This window comes from Macaca fascicularis, chromosome 4 (assembly GCF_037993035.2).
Source record: "Macaca fascicularis isolate 582-1 chromosome 4, T2T-MFA8v1.1".
Lineage (NCBI taxonomy): Eukaryota > Metazoa > Chordata > Mammalia > Primates > Cercopithecidae > Macaca > Macaca fascicularis.
The window spans coordinates 59,399,149-59,411,252 of NC_088378.1; the positions used below are offsets into that span (position 1 = coordinate 59,399,149).

The window sequence follows — 12,104 nt, forward strand, 5'->3', positions numbered from 1 at the left end:
GGGTTTCACCATGTTTGCCCGGCTGGTCTTGAACTCCTGGTCTCAGGTGATCCACCTGCTTCGGCCTCCCAAAGTGCTGGGATTACAGGCACGAGCCACTGCCTGGCCTTTTACATTCTTTCTTGATGATCAACTGAGTGGACTTGAAAGTCAAATTACCTAATTTGACTTTAAGATACCAGATTGCTAAACCAGCTCTTCCAAAAGCAGAGAGTGCAGGCTGATCCAGATGGCCAGCCCTGGGAGGGTGGGGAGCAGCCACAGCTCCCCCGAGCCCACCCCCAGCAGGTCTTCCAGGATGGCTCGGGGCTGGCCTTACCACCAGGAAAGGGGTAAGTCTGCAGACCTGTATCCTGGTTAAGACTCAACTGGCTACAAAAGAACTTCCCAACCAGCTCCCAGAACCCAAGGACAGAGGGCTCAGATGGCTCCCAGGAGGAAAGGAACCCGGGAACTGGACCAGTTTAGGAACAAAAGCAGCTGTCCCCTGGGTTTCTTTCTTCCTCCTTCTGAGAAGTCATCTCTGTTTCTCTCTACTGTGTCTACTTCACTCTTCTTTCTATGCAAACTGGATGCTTTCATTGCTGCTGCAAGTATGCTGGAAAAAAAAAAAGGTAAAATTCCAGGCACAGATGATATCCTTCTAGGCAAGGACTTGGAGTCCCTGAATTCAGCTGTGTTTCCTGAAACCAAAGAGTGTAGGGAGAGGAAGAGCTTTGTAGGCAGAACAAACGGCATGCGCAGAGGTATGGAGGTGGGAGAGGCGTGGGCAGATTCAGGGGCTTCCACATTGGAGTGAAGAAGGGAGAGGAAGGTAGGTGCAGATCCTGGAGGGCAGGAGTTGGGATTTTCCTCTGAATGTAATGGGAGGGGGCAGACGGGTCTACTGAAGAATTTGGAGTGAGAAATTGACATGACCTGACTTGCATTGTAGGAGGATGACGGGAGAAATTCAGCAGTCTCTCAGGATTAGAGGCAACCAAGAAGTCCCCAGGGTTTTAAGCAGATACAAACGTCAGGAGCAAGCAGGCACAGAAACAGTCATACATGCTGTTGTGTGAGCGAGACCGGTGAAATCCTAGCTCTCTAGCCTTTTGGAGCAGAGATGGCTCACAGAAAAGACCCAATCCATGGCAAATATGACAACGCTCTGAGGACAGGATGCCAGCAAGCCTTCTCTAACAAAAGACCTTCATGAAATATGACTGAGAGAGGGTGGGAATAGAGGGGACACACTACCAGATTTCTAGAGTTTCTATATGAAGGAATCACTCTGAAGGTGTTGGGCTACTGAGTTCATCTGTGCACACATTTGTACAAGAGGGTAAGTGCTTATGTAGCTTTCTAGCAGGCACTGTCTTTATCACTTCATTTGCCAATTGAAAATGATCTTTGCACTCCAGCCTGGGTGACGATGAGATCCCCACTCTTAAAAAATGGGGTCAGCTGTGGCAGTTCATGCCTGTAATCCTAGCAATTTGGGAGGCTGAGGCAGGGGAGGATCACTTGAAGCCAGGAGTTGAAGGCTAGCCTGGCAACAAAGTGAGACCCTATATTTTCAATCAATCAATCAAATAAAAAGAAAATGATCTTTGGGAGCTGAACCCAACCTCTCTCCCCCACTGCAAGGCCCCATTGCAGTGGTCCCTATATAAAAAAAATATATATATATACACACACACACATATATACATATGAAAAGGATCTTTAACATCTTTCTGCTGATCAGTGAATTCTCTAGTACAGATTTTTTTTTTTTTTTTTTTGGAGATAGAGTCTTGCTCTGTCCCCCAGGCTGGACTGCAATGACGCGATCTTGGCTTACTGCAACCTCCACCTCCCGGGTTCAAGCAATTCTCCTGTCTCAGCCCCCTGAGTAGCTGGGAATACAGGCGTATGCCACCACGCCCAGCTAATTGTGTTTTCAGTAGAGACAAGGCTTCACCATATTGGTCAGACTGGTCTCAAACTCCTGACCTCAGGTGATCCACCTGCCTTGGCCTTCCAAAGTGCTGGAATTACAGGTGCAAGCCACTGTGCCCAGCCCCTCTAGTACAGATTAAATGAGGTATCTGAAGTACCTTCTGTGGGTGGAGTTTTGATTAGGGCCTGGGTTTTGTTGGTTTTGTTGTTGTTGTTGTTATTGTTTTGTTGTTTTGTTTTTTGAGACAGAGTCTCTGTCACCCAGGCTGGAGTGCAATGGTGTGATCTCGGCTCACTGCAGCCTCTGCCTCCCGGGTTCAAGTGATTCTCGTGCCTCATCCTCCTGAGTAGCTGAGACTACAGGTGCACGCCACCACACCCAGCTAATTTTTGCATTTTTAGTAGAAACAAAGTTTTGCCATGTTGCCCAGGCTGGTCTTGAACTCCTGACCTCAAGTGCTCTGCCCACCTCGGCCTCCCAAAGTGCTGGGATTACAGGTGTGAGCTGCTGCACCTGGCCTTCACTCTTTTTTTTCTATTGTGGTAAACATACAAATAAAATTCACCATTTTAATCATTTTAAGTGTACAATTCAGCCGTATTAAGTACATGAATATTATTGTGTAATCATCAGCACTGCCATCCATCTTCAGAACTTTTTCATCTTTCCAAAGTAAATCTCTACCTATAAAACACAAACGCCCTGTTATCCCCTCCTCCCAAACCCTGGGAAACACCAGTCCACTTCCTGTCTCTATGAATTTGACTATTCTAAGTACCTCATATAAGTAGAATCATGCAATATTTGTCCTCTTGTGTCTGGCTTATTTCACTTAGCTTGCTTTCAAGCTTCATCTAGGTTGTAACCTGTATCAGAATTGTATTCTTTGTAAAGGCTGAAAAACATCAGAATCAGGGTCTTGGAAATGTTAACCAACAGCTCCTAGAGTGTAGATTAAAGTTAACCTGCACAAACACACATATGGCACATTGGACATCTGTGCTGTAATGTAAATTAGGACAATATAATAAGGGGGAGATTGTAAGGGCCTAATGATAACAGTCTGTAGTGGTGACAATGGTGGGAGGGAAACAAGTATCAAAAGCTCTCAGGAGACAGAATGAATCAGGTTTCATTATCGGATGAGGGAGATGTGGAATTTGGCATGACTTGAAGTTTTCCGGCTTGATGAACCAGCATGATGTGAAATACAAGGAAAAAAATAGGTTTATAGGAAAAGGAGATGAATGCATTTTGATGTTCTTGTTGATGTGCGCTGAGGCAATTGGAAAGTGTGTTCTGGATCACAGAAGAGAGACTGGGCTAAGGTACACTTTGGGGCATTCTTGGCAAGTAAGTGGCTACTAGAAGTTTCCAGATTTTGCCACTGTGGCAAATAAAGATTATTTTGAACTGAAGGTATTTGAGAATAGATTTTTTTCCAAACTCCTTTACCTGCCTAAAAGCAGTGCCTCCCAAAAGAGGTCATAAATTTTCTGCGCTGGAGCAGAGAAGGGATGTCAGCACCACACCCAGACAGACATTGTTGCAAAATGATCACATCTTACATTTAGTCTTCTAAGGGCCATTTATCTTTCCTAAGAGACATAGACTTTTCTATAAGTATCCCTAACCCTCCTCCCTCCTTCTATTAAGGGGATACATAAGCCTCTCATTCTTTTTTTTTTTTTTTTTTTTGAGACAGAGTCTTGCTGTGTTGCCCAGGCTGGAGTACAGTGGTGCAATCTCGGCTCACTGCAACCTCCGGCTCCTGGGTTCAAGCGATTCTCCTGCCTCAGCCTCTCGAGTAGCTGGAATTACAGGTACGTGCCACCATGCCCAGCTAATTTTTTGTATTTTTAGTAGAAACGGGGTTTCACCACGTTAGGTGAAACCAGACTGGTCTCGATCTCCTCACATCAGGTGATCCACCCGCCTCAGCCTCCCAAAGTGCTGGGATTACAGGCATGAGCCACCACACCTGGCCAACCGCCCCCCAATTCTAATAGCCTCCTTGCGTCACATTTTTCTGGGCACTCCCATACATACATGAATAAAAATCTGTCTTTTCTCTTGCAGATCCGTGTTTTGTTTGTTTAACTCACAGACCTCAATAAAAGTAAGATAAATAAATAAAGGGTAAAAGAAAATTTTTTCCTTCCAAACACTGCTAAAGTTGTAAAAGGGGCTGAGTTCACTTAAGAAGGAGACAGATGGCCAGGCATGGTAGCTCACACCTGTAATCCCAACACTTTGGGATTGGCCGAGTTGGGCACATCACTTGAGGTCAGGAGTTCGAGACCAGCCTGGACAACATGGTGAAACCTTGCCTCTACAAAAATACAAAAAATTAACTGGGTGTGGTGGTACACACCTGTAATCCCAGCTACTTGGGGGAGGCTGCAGCAGGAGAATCACTTGAGCCCGTGAGCCGAGATTGCACCACTGCGCTCCAACCTGTGTGCCAGAGCAAGACTCTATCTCTAAATAAGTAAGTAAATAAATAAATAAATGGAGATAGAGAATGAGAGAGAGCAGAAGGCCTAGGATGGGGCCTTGAGGAAGAGCCACATTCACAAAACATCAAAAATAAGTCTGCAAAACAATCCAAAGGTCAGTCGCCTAGAGAGAGACAAAACTGGGAAGCAGAGGTTTCCCAAGGGAAGTGGTCAACAGCATCAAGTGCTGCGGGGTATGAACAAAGACAGAGGCAAAGACATGCTGTCCGTAGGTGGCAGCCGGGACAGAGAGACAGCAGCCTGCTGGAGTGGCAGGCACAGACACCATGTGGCAGAGCACTGGGGAATGAGGCAGAGGTGAAAACTTAGTGCTGTGTAGACTTTTCTTCCAAGGATCTGAATTGTAAAAGAAAAGCAATCTCTTTGGTCACTGAGCAAAGTCTTGCCGTTTTTGTTTTTTTTTTTTAATTTTTGTTGTGGTAACAAAATGTGTAACACAGAATTTATCATCTTAAACCATTTCTAAGCATATAGGTCAGTTGTGTGTCAAGTACATTCACATTGTTGTGCAACCAACCTCTAGAACTTCTTTTTTTAAATTAAAAATAAAATAAATAAATAAAGAAGGAGTTTCACCATGTTGCACAGGCTGGTCTCAAACTCCTGAGCTCAAACAATTCACCCACCTCAGCCTCCCAAAGAGCTGAGATTACAGGCATGCGCTACCGTACCTGGCCCAGAACTTTTTCATCTTGCAAAATCAAAACTCTACACCTATTAAACAACCCCTTATTTCTCTAAGCCCCTGGCAACCATCAATCTGTTTCTATGAATTTGACTACTCTAGACACTTTATGTAAGTGGAATCACTGTACAGTATATTTTGTGTGTGTTACTGTCTTACTTCACTTAGCATAATGTCCTCAGAGTGGTAGCAGGTTTCAGAATTTTTTTCCATTTTAAGACTGAATAATAATCCATTGTCTGCATCTACCACGTTTTGTCACTTTGTCCATCCATCCATCCACCCATCCATCCATTCATCCATCCATCCATCCATCCATCCATCCATCCATCCATCCATCCATCCATCCTTCCATCCATCCATCCATCCATCCATCCATCCATCCATCCACCCATCCATCCATCCATCCATCCATCCATTCTTCCATCCATCCATCCATCCATCCATCCATCCATCCATCCGTCTGTCCGTCCAGCTGTCCATCCATCCATCCATCCATCCGTCCACCCATCCGTCCATCCATCCATCCACCCATCAGTCCATCCATCCATCCATCCATCCATCCATCCATCCATTCATCCATCCGTGGACACTTGGGTTACTTCCACCTCTTGGCTATTGTGAATAATGCTTCTATGAACATGGGTATCCAGATCTTGCTTTCAATTCTTATGGATATATACCCAGAAGTGAAATTGCTGCATCATATGATAATTCCATTTTTATTTTTTTGCCCTACTGTTTTCCATAGTGGATAAACCATTTTATTAGGTTGATGCAAAAGTAATTGCAGTTTTTGTGTTGTTGAAATGTGCACTTTGATATTAGAAAACATTCTTAAATAAATGTGGTTATATTATACATCATTTTAATGTGCATTTCTCACTTTGTTTTTTTGCTAATGACTTATTACTTGCTATTTATATTATATTTATTTTAGACTATGGAAATGATATTAGACAATTGGCCAGACACGGTGGCTTACACCTGTAATCCCAGCACTTTGGAAAGCTGAGGTGGGTGGATTACCTGAGATCAGGAGTTCGAGACCAACCTGGCCAACATGGCAAAACTCCGTCTCTACTAAAAATACAAAAATTAGCCAGGCGTGGTGGCAGGCACCTGTAGTCCCAACTACTTGGGAGGCTGAGGCAGAACAATCACTTGAACCTGGGAGGCAGAGGTTGCAATGAGCTGAGATCACACCACTGCACTCCAGCCTGGGCAACAGAGTAAGACTCCATCTAAAAAAAAAAAAAAAAAAAGATGTTAGACAAAAAGCAAATTTGAGCTCAAAATAGGTCATAAACAGCAGAGGCAACTTGCACCATCAATAATGCATTTGGCCCAGGAACTGCTAATGAACATACAGTGCAGTGACGGTTCAAGAAGTTTTTCAAAGGAGATGAGAATCTTGAAGATGAGGAGGGTAGTGGACAGCCATCAGCAGCTGACAATGACCAATTGAGAGCAATCATCGAAGCTGATCCTCTTACAACTACACGAGAAGTTGCCGAGGAACTCACCGTCGACCATTCTATGGTCGTTCGGCATTTGAAGCAAATTGGAAAGGTGAAAAAGCTCCATAAGCAGGTGCCTCATGAGCTGAGCGAAAGTTTTAAAAAATCGTCATTTTGAAGTGTCATCTTCTCTTATTCTACACAACAACAACGAACCATTTCTCAATCAGATTGTGGTGTGAGACGAAAAGTGGATTTTATACAACAACCGAGAAGAAACTCCAAAACACCTTCCAAAGTCAACCTTTTTTTTTTTTTTTTTTTTTTTTTGAGACGGAGTCTCGCTTTGTTGCCCAGGCTGGAGTGCAGTGGCCGGATCTCAGCTCACTGCAAGCTCCGCCTCCCGGGTTTACGCCATTCTCCTGCCTCAGCCTCCCGAGTAGCTGGGACTACAGGCGCCCACCACCTCGCCCGGCTAGTTTTTTTTTTGTATTTTTTAGTAGAGACGGGGTTTCACCATATTAGCCAGGATGGTCTCGATCTCCTGACCTCGTGATCCGCCCGTCTCGGCCTCCCAAAGTGCTGGGATTACAGGCTTGAGCCACCGCGCCCGGCCCAAAGTCAAACTTTCACCAAAAAAAAGGGTCACGGTCACTGTTTGGTGATCTGCTGCTGGTCTGATCCACTACAGCTTTCTGAATCCTCATGAAACCATTACATCTACGAAGTATGCTTAGCAAATCAATGAGATGCACCAGAAACTGCAACGCCTGCAGCCAGCATTGGTCAACAGAAAGGGACCAGTTCTTCTCCACAACAACACAGGACTTCACGTTGCACAACCAATGCTTCAAAAGTGGAAAGAATTGGGCAACAAAGTTTTACCTCATCCGTCGTATTCACCTGGCCTCTCACCAATTGACTACCAAGCATCTTGACAACTTGTTGCAAGGAAAACGCTTCCACAACCAGCGGGGTGCAGAAAATGCTTTCCAAGAGTTCGTTGAATCCCAAAGCACAGATTTTTAAGCTACAGGAATAAACAAACTTATTTCTTGTTGGTAAAAATGTGTTGATTGTAATGGTTCCTATTTTGATTAATAAAGATGTGTCTGGGCCTAGTTATAATGATTTAAAATTCACGAGCCATACTCACAATTACTTTTGCGCAATCCCACCAACAGTGCACAAGAATTAAAATTTCTCCACATCCTCACCGTTTTTTTTTTTCTGTTGCTTTGAAAGTAGCCATCCTAGTGGTTGTGAGGTGAGATGAGTCATTTGAATATCATTTATATTTATTGAAGAAATGTCTATTCAAGTCCTTTGCCCTTTTACATTGGGTCATTTGACTTTTTTGTTGTTGAGTTGTAGGAGTCTTTATGTATTCTGGATAGTAACTCCTTTTCAGATATATGATTTGTACATATTTTCTGCTACTCCATAGGTTACCTTTTCAGTCTTTTGATTGTGTCTTTTAATGCAAAGAAATTTGTAGTTGTTTTGGGTTTTTTTTGAGATAAAGTCTCGCCCTGTTGCCGAGGATGGAGTGCAGTGGTGCAATCTCGGCCCACTGCAACCTCTGCCTCCCGGGTTCAACCAATTCTCCTGCTTCAGCCTCCTATGTAGCTGGGTCTACAGGCATGCGCCACCACACCTAGCTAATTTTTGTACTTTTAGTAGAGATGGGGTTTCGCCATGTTGCCTAGGCTGGTCTCAAACTCCTGACCTCAGGTGATCCACACGCCTCTGCCTCCCAAAGTGCTGAGGGTACAGGCGTAAGCCACCATGCCCAGCCAGTTTACAGTTTTGGTGCTGTCTGATTTACGCATTTTTACCATTGTTACCTATGCTTTTGGTATCATATCTGGGAAACACTTGCCAAATCCAATGTCAGCTTTTCCCCTGTTTCCGTTTAAGAGTTTAATAGTTCTAAGTTTTATATTTAGTTCTTTGATCCATTTTAAGTTACTTTCCATGTATGGTATAAAGTAAGGACTCAATTTGATTTGTTTGCATATGGAAATACAGTTTTTCCAACACCATTTTTTGGAAGGCTGTTCTTTCTTCATTGAACGGTTTTGGCATCTTTGTCAAAAGCCATTTAGCTGGGTGAAGTGGCACACATATGTAGTCCTCACTATTCAGGAGACAGAGGTAGGAGAATTGCTTGAGTCCAGGAATTCAAGACCAGCAAGACCCCATCTCAAAAAAATAAGAAGAAATTAAACACATCATTTGGCCATACATGCATGGGTCTATTTCTGAGTTCTCTATTCTATTCTACTGTCTTTATGCATACCATATTATTTTGATTACTGTAGTTTTATAGCAAGTTTTGAAATCAAGAAGTGTGACTCCTCCAGCTTCGTTCTTTTTCAAGATTATTTTAGCCATTCAGAGTCCCTTGAGAGTTTATATAAATTTGGGGATAGACTTTTCTGCCATTGGGATTTTGGTAGGGATTGCATTGAATCTGTTTGTGTTTTTTGTTTTTTGTTTTTTTTTTAGATGGAATCTTCCTCTGTTGCCCAGGCTGGAGTGCAATGGCACCATCTTGGCTCACTGCAAACTCTGCCTCCCAGGTTCAAGTGATTCTCCTGCCTCAGCCTCCCAAGTAGCTGGATTACAGGTGCCTGCCACCACATCCAACTAATTTTTGTATTTTTAGTAGAGACAGGGTTTCACTATGTTGGCCAGGCTGGTCTCAAACTCCTGACCTCAGGTGATCCGTCTACCTCAGCCTACCAAAGTGCTGGGATTACAGGTGTAAGCCACTATGCCCAGCCTATTTGTGTAGTATTGATATTTTAATAATATTATGTCTTTCAATCCACGAACATGAGAAGTCTTTTCATTTATTTGTGTCTTCTTTCATTGATTTCAGTAATGTTTTCAATGCACAAGGTTTTGCCTCATTGGTTAAGTAAATTCTGAAATATTTAATTCTTTTTCATGATAATTTTTCTGTTAATTTCCTATTCGGATTGCTGTTAGCATATAAAAATGCAACTAATTTTTGTATGACTTTATATCCTACAACTTTGCTAAACACATTGATTCTAACTGTGTATGTGTGTTTGTGTGTGTAATTATTAGGGTTTGCTGCATATAAGCCCAGATGATCTGTGAACACTTCCTTTCCAATTTGGATGCCTCTGTTTATTTTTAAACCTAAAATAGATTTCAACATTTCTATTTAAAAAAAGTCAACAGAGGAAGTGATTAAAGATGGGGGTGGGTGAGACTATCCATGGTACCCATATACTGGCATCAGCCTAGTATTCAAGTAGCAGCTTCTGTTACCTCCATCCACCAGGATGCTCCAATAAAGATACAGGAGTTACCTGTATGGTTGAGTTGGAGAATTAATGAGATCCCAGTGGAACAGAAAGACAGGAAATGCTCTGTTTGGGGCTAAAAGGTTGGAAAACCCAAAGTGATTCTTTTCTAGTGTATTAACAGTTCCTACCTGCAGAGATGGTACCTGGACACACAGACAGAGGCACAAACCTCCTGGAGTGATGAGAAATCTGCATGATGGGCATGCGTTGCACACAAGACAACATGACCAACGACCTCTTCATCACAGCTGTCTACTGTAAAGGGCACAAAAATGAAATGGTGGACAAAAATACAAGGCCCAACATTACAAACTAAACAATGGTTTCATATGAGAGATCTACTATTTAATTATGATACGAGGAAAAAAAGATTATTAAAGATCAAAGTATCAGCAGAGGTCACATTCTACAGACATTGTGTCTTCGCTAAATTGGAGCTGAATATGATTAAAATCTCACATTTAAAAGTGGAAGTGTTTGGCCGGGCGCGGTGGCTCAAGCCTGTAATCCCAGCACTTTGGGAGGCCGAGGCGGGTGGATCACGAGGTCAGGAGATCGAGACTATCCTGGCTAACATGGTGAAACCCCGTCTCTACTAAAAATACAAAAAAAACTAGCGGGGCGTGGTGGCGGGCGCCTGTAGTCTCAGCTACTTGGGAGGCTGAGGCGGGAGAATGGCGTGAACCCGGGAGGCGGAGCTTGCAGTGAGCCGAGATCACGCCACTGCACTCCAGCCTGGGAGACACAGCGAGACTCCGTCTCAAAAAAAAAAAAAAAAAAAAAAAAAGTGGAAGTGTTTTAAAGGATTTCTTTCCTTCCTTCCTTCCTTCCTTCCTTCCTTCCTTCCTTCCTTCCTTCCTTCCTTTCTTCCTTCCTTCCTTCCTTCTTTCCTTCCTTCCTTCTTTTTGAGACAGAGTCTTATTGTCACCCAGGCTAGAGTGCAGTGCCATGGTCTCAGCTCACTGCAGCTTCTGCCTCCTGGGTTCAAGCAATTATCCTGCCTCAGCCTCCAAAGTAGCTGAGACTACAGGTGTGCACCACCACGTCTGGCTAATTTCTGTATTTTTAGTAAAGAACAGGGTTTCACCATGTTGACCAGGCTGATCTCAAACTCCTGACCTCAGGTGATCCACCCGCCTTGGCCTCCCAAAATGCTGGGATTACAGGCATCAGCCACTGTGCCTGGCCAAAGCATTTACTTCAGTGAAATGGTGGCACCTCAGAAGTTCTAAAAATGTGTGGCCCCTCAAATTCTTTTTGTGTGTGTGTGTATGAGCCAAAGATTTATTTCTTCATTTCTTGCATTTGAAGTACTCTTTGATGACATCCTTGGCCTGAGACTCCTTGCCATAGTCCTTAACTACTATACAACTGCAACCAACCACTTTACAAGGTTTCCCTTCTCTGTCAATTTTACAGAGGCCAACCATTCCCCTAGTTTCTTGTCATCAACCTTAATTCGGTTGATTTGGTGTTCAGGGCAAAGGGCCTCCACGACTTGGCATACATAGGCTCATCACAGTTGGGTGCAAGCACACAAAGATGGGCTTGGCACTTGTCTAAGGCTTCTGCAGCTTCGCGAACTCCACGTGCGAGGCCATCGTGGATGAGGGCGGTCTTCAGCACCTCTTGTAAAGCAGTATTAATGTCCATTTTCACCTCCAGCAGCAATGCCTTCCTCGGCCATGGCGGTGGGTTACAGGTGAAGCCGAATCTTGAACACACCCAAGCCTCTGCCTCCGCACGACTCGGCAGCGGCTGGGAAAGAGCCTCAAATTCCCAGCATGTTAAAAATTTCTGCCTAGATCTGAGAGACTTACTCTTACCATTGTCAAGCCAACCTATTGTGTCTTTTACAAATATTGACTTTAACAATGTTGACTTTAGTTACAGTATTGACTTTAGTTACTGCGTCGAGGTTCCATCTAAGTGGAATTAACTGTAAACTTCTCTTCTCTTCGGCCTCCCTTGCAAAGTCATTCTTTCCACAATGGGTTATTTACCTTTCTCTGTTTCTGATGCAAAAGTCTCTTGGGCCTCTAGGGGAAACATCTTTCAGATCCAACAACTATTCTTTTTTTTTTGACAGAGTTTTGCTCTTGTCACCCCAGATTGGAGTGCAATGGTGCGGTCTTGATTCACTCCAGCTCGCCTCCCAGGTTCAAGTGATAC

At 43.7% G+C, this 12,104-nt stretch overlaps 2 pseudogenes; one reads left to right on the forward strand and one right to left on the reverse strand.

Annotated features, from left to right (window-relative positions):
- The first annotated feature begins 229 nt into the window (after window positions 1–229).
- LOC135970462 (histone-lysine N-methyltransferase SETMAR-like) lies at window positions 230–7,786 on the forward strand (annotated as a pseudogene).
- Window positions 7,787–11,224: 3,438 nt separating this feature from the next.
- Window positions 11,225–11,619, reverse strand: LOC107129464 (small ribosomal subunit protein eS12-like; annotated as a pseudogene).
- Between the last annotated feature and the right edge of the window lie 485 nt (window positions 11,620–12,104).